We start from the raw sequence: 13860 nt of genomic DNA on the forward strand, positions 1-13860 counted from the left end.
GCTTAGACCCAAGGAGCAGGTAATAGGAAGCTGCACCCCCCTTCCTCCCCCCCCAATTGCACCAGCAACAGGCCCCGTGGTTTGATATCCGCCCGTGTGACTCCCAGTCTGTGGGGAAAGGTGGATGGTCAATGAGCTCCCTCAAACCCCCGCAGCCCAACCCTCTCCCCACAGGGACCACAACTGGAGGGGATCGTGTTGTGCTCGTCTTGACATCTCTGCACCCCAGCCTGGCACAGTGGAAGTTTGTGAAAGTGAATGAATGATGTGATGGGAGTGAATGATTCTGGGCTCTTCCCACCCCCTCTCCCGGGTCATCAATTTCAATATTAATAGAAACAGCAGCCCTTCTCCTAGATACTCCCTGAGCCAGGCCGCATTCTAAGAGCAAGGAAGAGGGCACAGTGGGCGTCTGGGCCCCCTGCCCCCTTCCTTCCATGTCCCCCAGCAGTTCCAGCCCACCAGCCTGCATCAGGAACCCTCCCAAGTACAGAAACCCCAGATCTCACTCCACAGGCCATCCCTTCCCTGTTCCACCAAAACAGCAAGGGCCAGATTCAGAAGTGACTGGAGACAGTGGAGAAATATATGTGGAAGGTAAGAAGAAAAGGAAGGAAGACAGGACGGAAGAGGAAGCATTTCCTTAGCTTAATGCCGACAGAAACTAAGGAGGAGAAAACTTCAAATCCATTGCCCATGCTTCCCCCACTCTATGATTCCCTCCCTGTGACTCTCACCCTTCAGGTATCAACTGAGACCCTTCCTCCTCCAGGAAGCCTGCCCTGATTAGCCAAGTTCCTGTTTCTTCCTTCTTCCACATTAACACCTCTCTCTCTCTCTCTGTTGCTATTTGGCAATGATGAGCCTGGAAGATTTTAAGGGCCTGCATGGACGACCACCCTCATCTCTGTATCCCCTGTGCCTAGCCCAAGGCTCAGAACACAGGAAATTCTCAATAAACAACAAGACACAGCCGGGTCCCTGCCCAGAGCCAGCAGGCAGCCCAGGGTAGAGGGGCTGCAGTGGATGCAGAGTAGGACTCAGACCTTGCACTGAATTCTTATAACCCCCTTGTGTGGTCAGGCATAGAATACAATCTGTCGTGCCATGACCCCTCAGTTATTCAACATCACGTTCAGATATGTGCTGAGCACCTACTCAGGTGCTCAGCACCTGCTCTGGGCTCTGGGGAAACTCCTGGGAGTGACAGACACCAGCACCTGCCCTGGGGAGCCAACATCCCACGGGGCATGGGGGGCGGTGGCACAGGAAAGATGATACACGTACTACACGAAAATGTGTGGCACTTCAGGGAATCAAGGGGTTGTGAAGAAAACTAAGACAGGTAAGGGGGGAGGTTAAGACCCAGGGGCTTTTTCAGAAAAAGAGAGTCAAGGAAGGCTTCTCTGAGAAGGTGGCACACGAGCAGAAACTCAAAAACAGTAAAGGGGTCAGCCATTTCCAGGAGAAAATTGCCCCAGGCAAAGAGCAGGGAGCCAGCGAGTGCAAAGGCCCTGAACCTGTGTTTAGCACTCATTGTTCAAGGAACTGCAAGGAAGCCAGCTTACCTGGACGGCAATGGGAAGGGGCAGAGGTAGGAGAGGTCAGAGAGGGCACTGAATATAAGATCAAGCAAAACCCATGGGGATGGAGAAATGGGGGTCCACTGAAGGGTTGTGAGCCCAGTGATAGGCAAGGATTCATGACCAGAGAAACCTGAGGCTCAAAAGGCAGCCGCCTGCCAAGGCCACAGCAGCTCACGTCATTTGGAGGGCAAAGCCAGGCTATCTCATCAGACCTTCGTCCCACCGGCTCAGCCCAGGAAATGCCCAACCCTGACCTTCCCCCTCTCCCAGAACCAGAGCCCAAATCTCCTCCACCCACCAGATCCCACTTCCATGCAGCCCCCTAGGCCTCTCCTTCCTGCCCCAACTTGCCCCACCCCCACCTACCACCACCCTCCCCAGGCTTCTGGCACAATCCAAGTGGGCAAGTGTCTTTGTTTGCAGCTGTTGCTATTGTGGGTTTCATGGCTAATGCGGTTTCTTCCTCTCTCCTCCTCCTTCCTGTCCCCCCTCCTTAAATCAGAGCTCCCCCCCACCCCACTCCAGCACTGCCCTGGAAGGCTGGGTCCCATTGGCTTAGCAAATCAAAGCCCAAACTCTACCGTCTTGCACAGCCATGAACCACGGCTGTGGGCGAGACTTCCATCCCTAGGCCACACTGAGGCCGGGCACAGAGAAGGGGCAGTGACACCCACGAAGTAATCACTCACTAGAAACAAGAAACCAAGTCAACTCCCCAGTCTTTATTTCTATATTCAAAATCTAAAACTCACCCTGTAGCAATGACAGTGTTTTTACTAGAAGTCACAGCCCCAACCAGCAAACAGGTCCGGGGGTTAGTTTCTGTCTCCCCAAGAAGCAGAGGGGCGAAAGGGCTAAGCTTAGGGGACAGCGCAGGACCCAACCTCCTGGTCCCCATTCTGGTGGCCCAGCCTGGGACCAGCAGCTGCCTGGGTTCTCCCAGGACTCCCAGCAACACAGCCAACGGGCAGCCAGTGCTTTTCTCCAGAACAGGGAGGCCTAACTAGACTCCACAGCCAGCTCGTCAGCGTGGCTCAGCCCAGAATGGCATGGGTTGTCATTATGGGCTGGCATTTCCCAATTACCGCAGATAATATCTACCTTAATTGAATGGGGTCCAGATAATGTCATTATGCACCGCGTTCCCCAATTTATTTAATATACATGTGTACACATATATTTATGCCTCACTGCTGCCACGAGATTGCTAAACGGTGAGGTTAATAATAAAACATTTCGACGGGAGTCATCAGCTTTAATTTAAGGGGTGATTTTTACTATCCTTGTGGTGCTCGTTTTTCCAAGGAGCCAAGAGAAACATGGACAGGACGGTAGAGGCTCTCTCAGGCCTCCAGGCTAGGAGGCGGGGTGGGCAGGGCTGTGGGGTAGGCCCGTCTTTTCTGAGCCAGTTCTGCTGATACCCCTCCCTCTCAGAAGCAGGCTGGGGCAGGGGCGGGGGAGCAGGGAGGACCTGAGGCAGAAGTCAGAAGTCCAGGAGCTTGACTCGAGGACTGGCGGGGGAGGGGGAATGGTGGGGGTGGAGAAGGAAGGAAGCTTGTCTAGAATGCAGAGTTATGAGACTCCGATTGGGCCCAGAGGCAGCAGGGGGGGGACACTGGGAGAGAGGCAGGGCAGAGAGGACGGACGGAGGCCGGAGACAGTGCACAGCCAAGAAAGAAACAGAGTTCCCAAGAGCCAGGGAAAAGGCAGCCTGCACTCTGCAAGGGCCAAAGGCAGTGAAATCTCTAAATTAATTTTTGATAGTCCCCTGCTAACTAGGGCAGAGTTGACATGAAAACAAGCCCTTCTTGCTCTCCCCAGGAGCCAGCACCAGGCTGGGTGGGAGCAACAGAAAGCTGGCGTCCTTGGCTCCAGGCTGCCCACCAAGGGAAGCCCCTCGGCCTCCTCCTCCCTCAGGTGGGCCTGGACAGCCAGCAGCTCTTATGCCAGCCCCAGTGAGCAGAGCCAGAGTCCAGATGCCAGTTCCCCCCCCCCCCCCCCCCACACACACCTTCCCCGGGCAGCAAAGGCAGCTTCCACTCTGCAGAAGTGAGATAACCTTCCAGCCAGCAGCCAGCGGGCCCATCTGCCCAGGCTGCCAGCGGGGCCTGCTCACCGCAAAGTTAGGTTCTCGGCCGAGCAGGGGAGGACAGCAGGGTGGGCAGATGTCGTGGGGTGGGTGGTAATTAGGGGCTGCCGGCTCCACACTCATCTAGGGGAGAGGATGCGTCTAAGGCTGTAATTATAAAGCTCAGAAACCCGTGGGTCCTGGTCCCATCCTTTCCTGCCAGCTGTCCCCCTGCAGCACGGTGGGTTCGGGTGTGGCCAAGCATCCTGGAAGCTGGGCTGGGGACCCTTCAGAGATTTTCTGGCCTGGGCCCATCCCCAACCCTGCCCGCCAGCACGCTCGCTCGCTCGCTCGCTCGCTCGCTGGCTCCCTGTGCTCTCACCTACCTCAGGATGCCTGCCTGCCGCTGTGCGAGGCGCTCCTCCTGGGGACGTCACGCCTCCAACAGAATGAAGCCGCCCAGACGCAGGGTGGGGGAGGAGGGATAAGGGAGGAAGACAGGAGCGGCCTACGCTAGGCCACTGAGGCCGAGAAAGCAGCTCGACTCCTGACGTGCTCCCGCCTCACCTCCTCCCCCTCAGCCTGCTCGGGACCTGTTCTCGGTGCCATGCTGTGTGCCCCACCCACCCCCCCTGCCATCCCAGACATCTCTCTCCGGAGAATCACCACCAGTAGAGCATTCTTTGGGATTAAGCACCGCCAACTCCCTCTCTGGGCCTCTCTTAAATGCAAATGTCTCAGGGAGGGGTAGCCCTTGGCAGTGACTACATCTCAGAGGGTTATAACTTTCTGGTCTTTTTGTCTCTGAGAGGTTGAAGGTGTTGACAGGTGGGGGAAAGTTTATGGCTAAAAGACAAAAAGTTGGAGGAAGGTGAAAACAATGGTCACTTAATTCATTTGTGGGCAGGCATGCCCATCCAAGCTAAGCAGAGGCTTGGGGGCACCAACCCAGACCAAGAGCCCCCCACTCCAAGCCAAGGACAGGACTCTGACTCAAGGCTAGAGAGGCCCTCCCAGAAGTGGTCCTCTGGGGGCACCAGGGAGGGAGACCAGGGCTCTGACCCCCACTCTCCCCTGCAGACAGGCCCTCTTCAGGGGCCCTCACCACTGGCCCCCAGAGCCTGCCCAGGAAAGGTGACCACACCCAGGAGCTTCTGTAGGAATTCTCTCTGCTACCTCAGGAAAGGTCACCAGGAAAGACCTCCCGGGGATCCTCACCTCTTCGTTGAAGTTCTCTCCCACCCAGGCCCTGAGGCCTCTGGGGCGCTCAGGACACAGACCCAGAGCCTGCGGCCCAGCTTTCCACGTGGATCTCAGGGGGGACAGTGGGGCAGACCCAGCACACATCCTGGGGGAGTGGGGAGATGGGAATTAGAACATCCTTCATTTCCACCATGAGCTGGCCCCAGGGATGTGAGGCTGAGGACCAGGCTGTGGAAAGGGGGTGTCCAGTATGGAGACTTAGAACACTGGCCGCCCTGCCTGCCCTGAGCCCCCACTGTCACCCCAGAATAGGGGACTACGATGGGAACACACACACACACACACACAGTACTCCCACCCCCCACCCCGCCATCACGGAGAGCTTTCTGACAGATGACAAAGGGTCAGAAAGACTAACCACCGCTCTAACAGACACGTGGATTCGGACCCCCCACTAGGCAAGCCCAGCCCAGTCCCGCAAAGCAGCTTTACCCGCACCTATGGGCAGGGATGGCGCTGAGAGGGGGTAAAGAGGCAAGGAGCCTCCTCTAAAAAGGACCTTAAGTCTAAAGGCAGGGGTGTCACTCGTGGCCTGGGGGCAGGGGGCGCTCGTACGTTCGGGCCTCAGGACTCCCTGCCGCCGCTACCGCCGCCCCATTTCAGCACAAACAGCCTCAGACCGCCCCTGTGCGGGGGCGCCACTCTCAGTCCGGGCCTCCACCTCCCAGCCCCGCCCCCGCGCGGGGAGGGGGCGCTTCCAGTTCCTGGGCGCCGGGGAAGCCCGACCCGGGAGGGGACCCCCCCCTAACACACACACACACACACACACACACACACATACACGGCCTGGCCACCCGCCCCCGCCGGGGGTTCACCGGGGTCTCGGAGAGGGTCGGTGGGGAGTATCCGAGGAGAACCTGACCCTGAGGTCCCGGGGCCGCGGGGAGACCCCAGACCCTGGAGCGCCGTCCCAACCCGCAGCGGCCGCGAGCAAGCGGGGACTCGGCCGGTGGCGAAGGTGGCGCCGGGGCGGCCAGGGGAGCGGGACGCGGTGCACGGGAAAGGAGCCGAGGCGCGCGAGGCTGGCGCTGCCCTCCCGCCGGGAGACGGCGGGGAAGAGGTGCAAATAACGCCCCGCGCCCCCGCCTGCCCTGCCCCTCCGCAGAGGGGGCGCGCTAATGCCGCCGCCCCCACCTGAGATCTGGCACGACCCCCCCCCCCCCATCCGGTAGAACCTGACAGAACACCCCTACACGGAGACACTTTCCCCCAGGCCCGCAAAAAAGCCGCTGCCCCATTCCCTCCCTCGGGGGCCTTCGGGGAGACCCTCCAGCCTCGGTCCCGCGCCCTCTCGCCCTGAGGGCTCAGATCCCCCGGCCCTCCTCCGGGCAGCCCTGAGCGCGGGAGCTCGTCAGAGGCCACCTCCCCGAGCCCCGATGTCCCCGCCGCAGCCCGCGCCCCAGAGGCCGGAGGGCACGGTCCCCTCTGCCGGTTTCCCGCGGGCCACAACTCACCGCGCGCGGGCGAGGTCTGAGCCGCGGCGAGGGGTCGGTTGCGCTCCCGCCTGCCCCGGGGGCGCAGAGAGGCGGCGGCGGCGGCTTGCTGCTCGCGCTGCCCAGAGCCGGGGCCGCGGCGGACGGCGCTGACGCTGCGGACCGAGCCGGGCGCGGAGCCGCCCGGAGTCCCGGACGCGGCGGGGATGAGCTGGCGGCTGCCCGGCCGGAGCCGCCTCCAAGCGCGCGGCGTTCTGCTGCCGCTCCGGCGAGAGCGAGCGAGCGAGCGAGCTAGGGAGCCGCGGCCAGCCCTGCTCCGGCTCCGCGGAGCCCGGCGTCCGAGCCGAAGGGAGCGGGCGAGGCGGCTCCGGGGAGCGGGGTGCAGCCGGGGGCTCCGGGAGGGGAAAGGAGTGGAGCGGGAGCCGACTGGCGAGCGCAGCCGGCCGAGATGCGGGCGCCTGGCGGCGCCGCGGCAGCGGCAGCAGCAGCAGCAGCAGCAGGAAAAAATGAGAGCGAGCGAGAGAGCGCGCTGGAGAGCGAGCGAGAGACAGGGGGAGCGAGGAAGACGCTGAGAGGGGAGGCTGCGGGAGCGCCCGGGAGCACGAGGGGGCGAGGGGACCGCAGCCGCTCAGCCCCCGCGCCCACTGCCGCCGCCGCACTCGAGAAGGCGCGAGCCCAGCCCGGCAAGTTTGCGCTGCAAGTGCGGGCCAAGAGCGCGGCGCTTCCGCCGGCCTTTTAAAGAGAGAGCACCTGGGAGCCCACCTCCGACCCCGCACCTTCGCCGCGGGAAGGCCGGAGCTCTCCAAGCGCCCCTCCACCCCGCCACACCCGCCCCGCGGTCTTTCCCCGCTCCCACCACGCCCCACCGGCGCCCTCTCCCGGAAGCCCCCTTCCTTGCCCCCTCCCCCCACCCTGCGGGTGTCAGCTCAGCCACCCCAGGACGTGGCGGGCGGGGCCCTCCTGACTCCAAAGGTCGAGGGGCAGGCAACACAGCCTCCGACACACACCCTGAGAAGTACAGCAAAGCACTGCGATGCGAAGGGGTTGCGCTCCTCCCCACCCCCGTGCGTCACTAGAACCCCCACCCGCAGGGCCTCTTCTCACACATCCGCATGCACGTGGCGTGTGCCCCCATGTGGCATGTTCATTTGCACGCCCCACCGCTCCTGGTTCGAGCATACCACGCGGGGGGAAACTGAGGCTCAGTGAGGCAATTGAACTTGCCCCCAATCTCACAGCCTGTCAGAGAGGTCCCTTTCCGCTGAGGCCCCAGAACCCCGCCAGGCTAGGGGAACCCCCAGCCCATGGCCCACAGCCTGCTCCTCTCTCTCTCCAGCACTGGTTTGCAAAGTGTAACAGGTGGCCAGGCGGGCAGGCTAACACAAGCCCAGGAGGGAATCCCTTAACCCGGGGGGAGAGGCTGGAGCCCCAGCTCTCCTCCTTCCGGGGGAGGGGGGGGGGAGGGCTTGAAAAAACTCGTGGGGGAGGTCTGGCCTTAGAGGCAGAAGAAGAAGAGGAAGAAGAGAGGGAGGGAGCCATTCAGCCCTCTTAGGATTACAAGAGCATCTCGTCCCAGACTGCAGAAGCGGCTTCAATTAGAGCTGTGACGTGTGACTGTCCTTGTCCCGGGGAGGGTGTGCTGCACAGTGTCAGGGAGCTGGGGGGAGAGTGGCTCGCAGTGGCCTGCCTCCCCATCAGTACCTCAGTCCTCCTGGCTGATTTGCAGAGTGCCACCCGATGCTCAAAGGTGCCTAGGTCAGGGAGGACCCACCACCCCTCTTACTGCCCCACCCCTAATTTCCGCAGACAGCACCCTTATGGGTCAAAGGAATGTCTGGGGATAGCAGGAATGACCCTCCCCCCTACTGGTCTTCCCTTTCTCCCTCCAAGCCCCTTATCCAACACCCCTGCCCCTGCCCAGAGACCCACTCGGGCACCCCCTCCTCCAGTATCCCAGACTATGCCAGGCCAGAACCACAACTGGTTCACCGTGGCTCATCCGGTGCCTGGCACGATGCCTGTGAGCTCAGTGAATGTTTGGTGAATGAATAAATGTTGGCAAAGCCTGAACTCCCTTTGCTGACATATGTAATGGCCCCAAATACAAGTCTCATTTACCCAGTCAGACTGAAGCCTCTGATGGAAGGGCCTGGATCATGCATTCATTCATGCCTTTTCTTTCTTTCTTTCTTTCTTTCTTTTTTTTTAACACAACCAGCACTGGCCAAGATCCTGTTCCATTCCCAGCCCTGGGAATACACAATGACTGCACACCATCCTGCCCTTGAGGAATGCAGCCCGTGGCCACCCACACCTCAGCACGGCGCATTTTACAGAGACTTAAGCTAAGGCCACAAGAGTGTGCGTTCCTCTGGGCATGCAGGACAGTCAAGTCACTCCTGGGGAGGCCTCGTCCCTGAGAACAGCCTGCCTGGGTCCTCCTGGCCAGGGTCCCTCAGCTTCCTACCCATAGAACAAGGACCATGATGCTGACCTCAGAGCAGGGCTGGTGTACAAGAATAGGAAATGCTGGGAGGCTGAAATCCAGCCTCCCTCAGGCTTGACAAGTGACACGTCCTGTCTTGAGGCTATGTCTGCCTAAAAGGGGGTCCTCTGTCTAACTCATGGAAAGTTAGCTACTGGCCAGGCCGTCATCAAAAGGGAATAAAAGAATGTACGCACAGCACCCAGTCCTGTGTTTACATGCCAGTAAGTGGGAGCCACTACGGTTTTTAACACAGGATATTGTCCTCAATATCTTTTTATTTAATTAATCAATTAATTAATTAAACTGAAAATAAATGGGCCACGGTTTATTGAGAACCCAAACCAACCCAGCCATTCTCCCCACTCCCTGCCCCTCAGTGTTGCCTTCACTCTGGCCATAATTATCCTGCCCCCCCGCCCCCCACCAGCTGTGTCGCAGAAGGCTGGGCAGGCTATATTTTTCAGGGGTTAAAAAAAGAAACGCTGTTGGCTGGCAGATGGCTGGGTTTGTGGACTCGTCCAGTGTGAAGGTACTCAGCCTGAAGGCCTAGTTCTTCCGGGCAGCCGTCCTGGGCCACTCCGGGCCTCCCCACCTCTGAGTGGTCAGCCGCCCACGCTCACCTGTGAGCCCTAGCTTGAGCCAGCTTCTCCTGCCGACCTCTCCCTCCTGCTGACTTTGGCTGACTTGACTTGTCATGGAGACTGACACAGAAACACAGACACATACATAGAGATACATTCAGATACACACACACACACACACGTATACAGACGCACTCACACGGGCACCCTCAGACACAGCTAAACACGCGGACATACAGATACACACACGCCCCTCCAGGAACTTCAATTGGTGTCCCCTGCCCCCGGGGTTGCTGGGGGCATCATGGGGAAACAAGAGAGCTACAGAGCCACCTCTGTAGGTGAGTGATCAGCAGAGGGGTCAGGTCACGAGAGCCCTGGCCCAGGCCGGGTGGTGCAAGGGCCTGACCTCCCAAATGCCCTGTTCAGCAAGCTGTACCCTGACTGGGAGGCGCCCGGGTGTGGGAAGGGGGGGCGCAGGGCTGGAAGCAAGAGGCTAGGTCCTTGGTGTTCATACTGTGTGGCCTGGGGCAGTCAGGCCCAGCCTCTCTGAGCATTGGTTTCCCCATCAGTGAGAAGAGGCGCTGGGCTCAGGTTTCTCTAAGGATGTGGGATTCAGGGTTGGGTCTCTTTCTGAAACCCTTAAAGAGGATGACCTGATTGACACTAGTGGGGTAAACACGGTGGTCATTCTAATCCACCAGTCCCACCAATCCCATGTGCACACGCTTACCCAGAGATGAGGAGACACCATTTTAGCACTGGGGGGACAGGGGCTTGGGGGAGGGGAAAGAGGTGGTCAATCTTAGAGAAAATGATAATACAAATGTTAACGCAAATAAAAATACACGTGTGCTTCAGAACTTTTTTTTTTAAGTTTATTCATTTATTTTGAAAGAGAGAGAGCGAGCAGGGGAGGGGCAGACAGAGGAGGAGATAGAATCCCAAGCAGGCTCCACGCTGTCAGCACAGAGCCCAACGCAGGGCTCAGACCCACCAACCATGAGATTCATGACCTGAGCCAAAACCAGGAGTCAGACGCTTAACCAACTGAGCCACCCAGGCCCTGTGCTTCATAGCTTTTTGACCTGGAAGTTCTTCCTGAAGTCTGACCTCACTCCCTCGTGCTGCAGCAGATCCTTCCTTCCAACTCTTATTCTGATCTCCCTGGTAAGGGAAACAACTTCCCCGCCCCTTCCCACCCCCTGCGTTTGGCAACTCAAACCCACCGGAGCTACTCCTACGAGGATGTCTCCATTTCCAAAGAATCCTAATAGGAGAGGGCAGCTGCCTTTGAAAATCCTGAAGTTTAGAATTTGTTGAAATACATCAAAGTGAACTTGAAGGTGCAGGGGCCAGGGGAGAGCCTGGCAGGCTTGGAATACCTAATAAAGGGTCCCCATGTTGCGGTGACCCAGCCGCTCTCTCAACCTCAGCGTCTGATGGGTCTCAATTTGGGTTTCCCCTAAACCAGGCCATTAGACGGAAACGCCTGTGATGGGGGAGTTGGTTTAAACAATAATGGCGGGACATTTCCAGGATGAAAAGCTGACTGCAAGAGAAGGCAATGGCTCCGTGCTCTCTGGAGACTCATAAGTCACTTTGCAGGCATGGAGGAGTTGTGGAGAGCCGGGGTCAGAGGATGGGACCTGGGGTTAAGAATCCTGGGGTCAGTCATTCCTACTCTGCCTCCCATGGTCACACCAGCCCTTCTCCTTTGCCCCACGGAGATACTGAGTGTCAAGGGCCCGGGCACTCTGAAATACCCCCAGCCTGGGCTCTGGGACAGGCTCCTGACACTCCTGAGGGTTAGCAGAAGAGGGACCCGGGGAATCTGCTCTTCCCTTAGGCCAGTGTGGGTCCAACCTCCAGGACCCCTCCTATGAGCTCTGGGATTTTTCTGAGGAGTCGTGGGCCGGCTGATGCTGCCGTCCCCTTTCCACAATTCCAAAGTCCAGAATGCTCTGAACACCACAAGCTTGTCCATAAGTTTTCAACAAACTCATCTGGCTGCAAAACCTGATGTGAGAGCAAGTCATTGCCACTGTCTGGCTCCCTTGGTGGGAGACACTCTGTTTCCCTGCAGGAATAGGAGCCAGCATATTTGTTTTGGGGATACTGCTACGAGGCCTCCTGGAGGATTGTACAATATATAATATGTGCGCCCTATTATCTTTCTAAACTCCAAAAAGATCTAGCCCCAGGGGTCTCTGATAAGGGTCTATGCTCCTAGTATCATTCCATTTGGACCAAGGACTTTCCAGGTTACACAGCACCGTCATACCCACACCCTCCCACCGGCCCCTGTAAAGGGAAAGAGGGGACTAGACAGAGCAGAGAGGGAAAAAAAAGCAGATTCGGAACACAGCTCTGTTAAGCCCAAGCGCACAGGACCGGAGGCAGAAGCCAAATGAGGTATGTGAGGATTTAGAGGACGTTCAGCACCAACTTGCTAGAGAGACCTTAACCCATGCTGCAGGAGCACCCCACAAAAATGGGGGTGTGGGACAGAAGGTTAAAGGCTGGGCTGGGAGCCTCTGTCTCTTCCAGCCTGCACAGCAATCAAGGCAGCTGGGAAGGAGGGGAAGTTCAGCAAGTGGACAGCAGGGGAAGAGCTGTGGTTGTGGGGCGGGTGAAGGGACACAAATGGTCCAAGGTCAATTTTAGCTACTTCCGGCTGCTCTGGAGCTCCCTGGCCTGAAAGATGATGCTTCCCCTTCCCTTCCTCAGCCTCATTTTCCCCACCCATAGGGCTGAAGAGAGAGGGGACAGGAGAAAGGAAAAGCCAGGGAGGCATCGGCGCTGCCTCAAGCTCAAGGGGGGCAGGGAAGGGAGGTCAGGGAGGAGCGTCACTTAGACCCTGACGGAGGAGCTGGAATTACAAGCACTGAGAGCCACGCAGGGAGTGGGGCGCACAGCCAGACGGGGCTTTTGACACCCTCCCCCTCGCCCCCCCCCCAGCTGAGACTGTGCCCCCGAGCATGCAGTAGGTGCCCAATAAATGTCCACTTGTTAAACAAATGAATGGCTGACCCCCCAGAGAGAAGGAGCCTTCCCCTTTCTCCTCCTTGATTTCCACTTTCACCTCCTCCTTCCCTCTCCCGCTCCTGGCCCTCTCTTTTTTCTTAAGACTCAGGATTTTCCAGCCTCTTTGCCACACTGCAATTTAAAACTACTTATCATCCCTCTCCCTCCACATGTCCGGGGGCTGTCAGCTGCGAGCCAAATATCATTAGGATGGATGTCACAAGCCAGGATGTCAAAATACAATTAACATTTAAAACCCCTCCCGCCCGCCCGTGCCTCGTGGCCAGCCTGCTCCTTTGGCTGAGTGGCAGGGTTCTGGGCGCCAGGGGGAGCAGCCAGGTGACAGGCGCAGGAGGGGACGCGGTCCAGCTGGCCCTGGTGGCAGGGAATGTCTTCGCTCTGCTCTGTCTTCTCCACACTTGTCCCCAATCTCAATCACACACTCCGGGGACCGCCCAGCTGCAGACAGTCCCAGCACTACTGCACTGATGCTGTGGCACGCCAGTCCCCTGCTTTGAGCCTCAGTGTCCTTCCTCAACTGTCAAGTGTGGATCGTGATGCTGCAGGGACTCAGGCCACCTTGAGGGTGAAAGGAAAGTACGGGAGGAGAAAGGCTTTTCAAGTGTAAAGGACGCTGTGATTTGGAGCCTTAGATTGTCTTCCAAATGGGCCCCAGGCTGTTTTGGGAAGAGGCAAAGGCCACAGGGCCTGGCTGACGATCCACCGCAGGGCTGGAAATTGCCAGCAAGCCCCTTTGTCAGTCCCGCCCCCAACGTATTCCAGCCTCTGTTCCCCTTAGGAAGCTCCTGGACAGTGCGGGAAGGAAGCCCCAGCATTTGCTCCCTCCAAAGGGGGACCCAGACAGCTGACGGGACAGAAAGCTGGAAATGACCCCCAGGACCTCCCGCTGTCGGAGCCTCAGGAGCATCGATCCCGCTCACGATCCCGCTCACGATCCCGCTCACGATCCCGCTCACGCTATCTCCAAGGTTCACGTCCTCACTGCTGAGGTATCTCCAGCAAACCCTGGGAAAGCCAGGGAGGTGGAGCTGACCTGGAAAGCATCCAACATCCCACAAGGGGCAGGGGGCAGTCATGGTCAGCTCATGGGGCTGGGGTCACAGCTGCACCGCCCCTCCCCACCCCACAGCTTCAGTTTCCCTGCAACCTGAGCCACACTCGGGATCCAGTTCCCCTCTAAAGGCAGCGGCAACCGTGCAGATACCCTTTGCCCTCCTCCGCCCCAGTTTTCTCTTGCCTCTTGTCCCCGCCTCACAAAGACCAGCCCATCACACACACACACACACACACACACACACACACACACACACACACCCCAAAGAGGACAAAGCAGAGCTGGGAAAGAAAAGCCCACACCCACCCGCTCCTCCCCTCGTGGGCTGCATTTCAATGG

At 58.7% G+C, this 13860-nt stretch overlaps 1 protein-coding gene across 5 annotated transcripts in view; it reads right to left on the reverse strand.

Annotated features, from left to right (window-relative positions):
- The window catches only part of GRM4 (glutamate metabotropic receptor 4), a 115640-nt gene extending 109003 nt beyond the window's left edge, over positions 1-6637 (reverse strand). For 3 of the 5 annotated variants that reach the window (XM_078446834.2, XM_060615225.3, XM_078446833.2), the window contains exon 1: positions 6372-6473. The gene's annotated coding sequence lies outside the window, so the exon portion shown is untranslated. Of the gene's footprint in view, positions 1-4872; positions 5170-6371 lie in introns of those variants that run through there. The other 2 variants (XM_060615230.3, XM_078446832.2) reach the window with 2 other exon arrangements.
- Positions 6638-13860: the final 7223 nt, after the last annotated feature.

The sequence above is a fragment of the Panthera onca genome, chromosome B2, assembly GCF_046562875.1.
Source record: "Panthera onca isolate mPanOnc1 chromosome B2, mPanOnc1 haplotype 2, whole genome shotgun sequence".
Classification (NCBI taxonomy): domain Eukaryota; kingdom Metazoa; phylum Chordata; class Mammalia; order Carnivora; family Felidae; genus Panthera; species Panthera onca.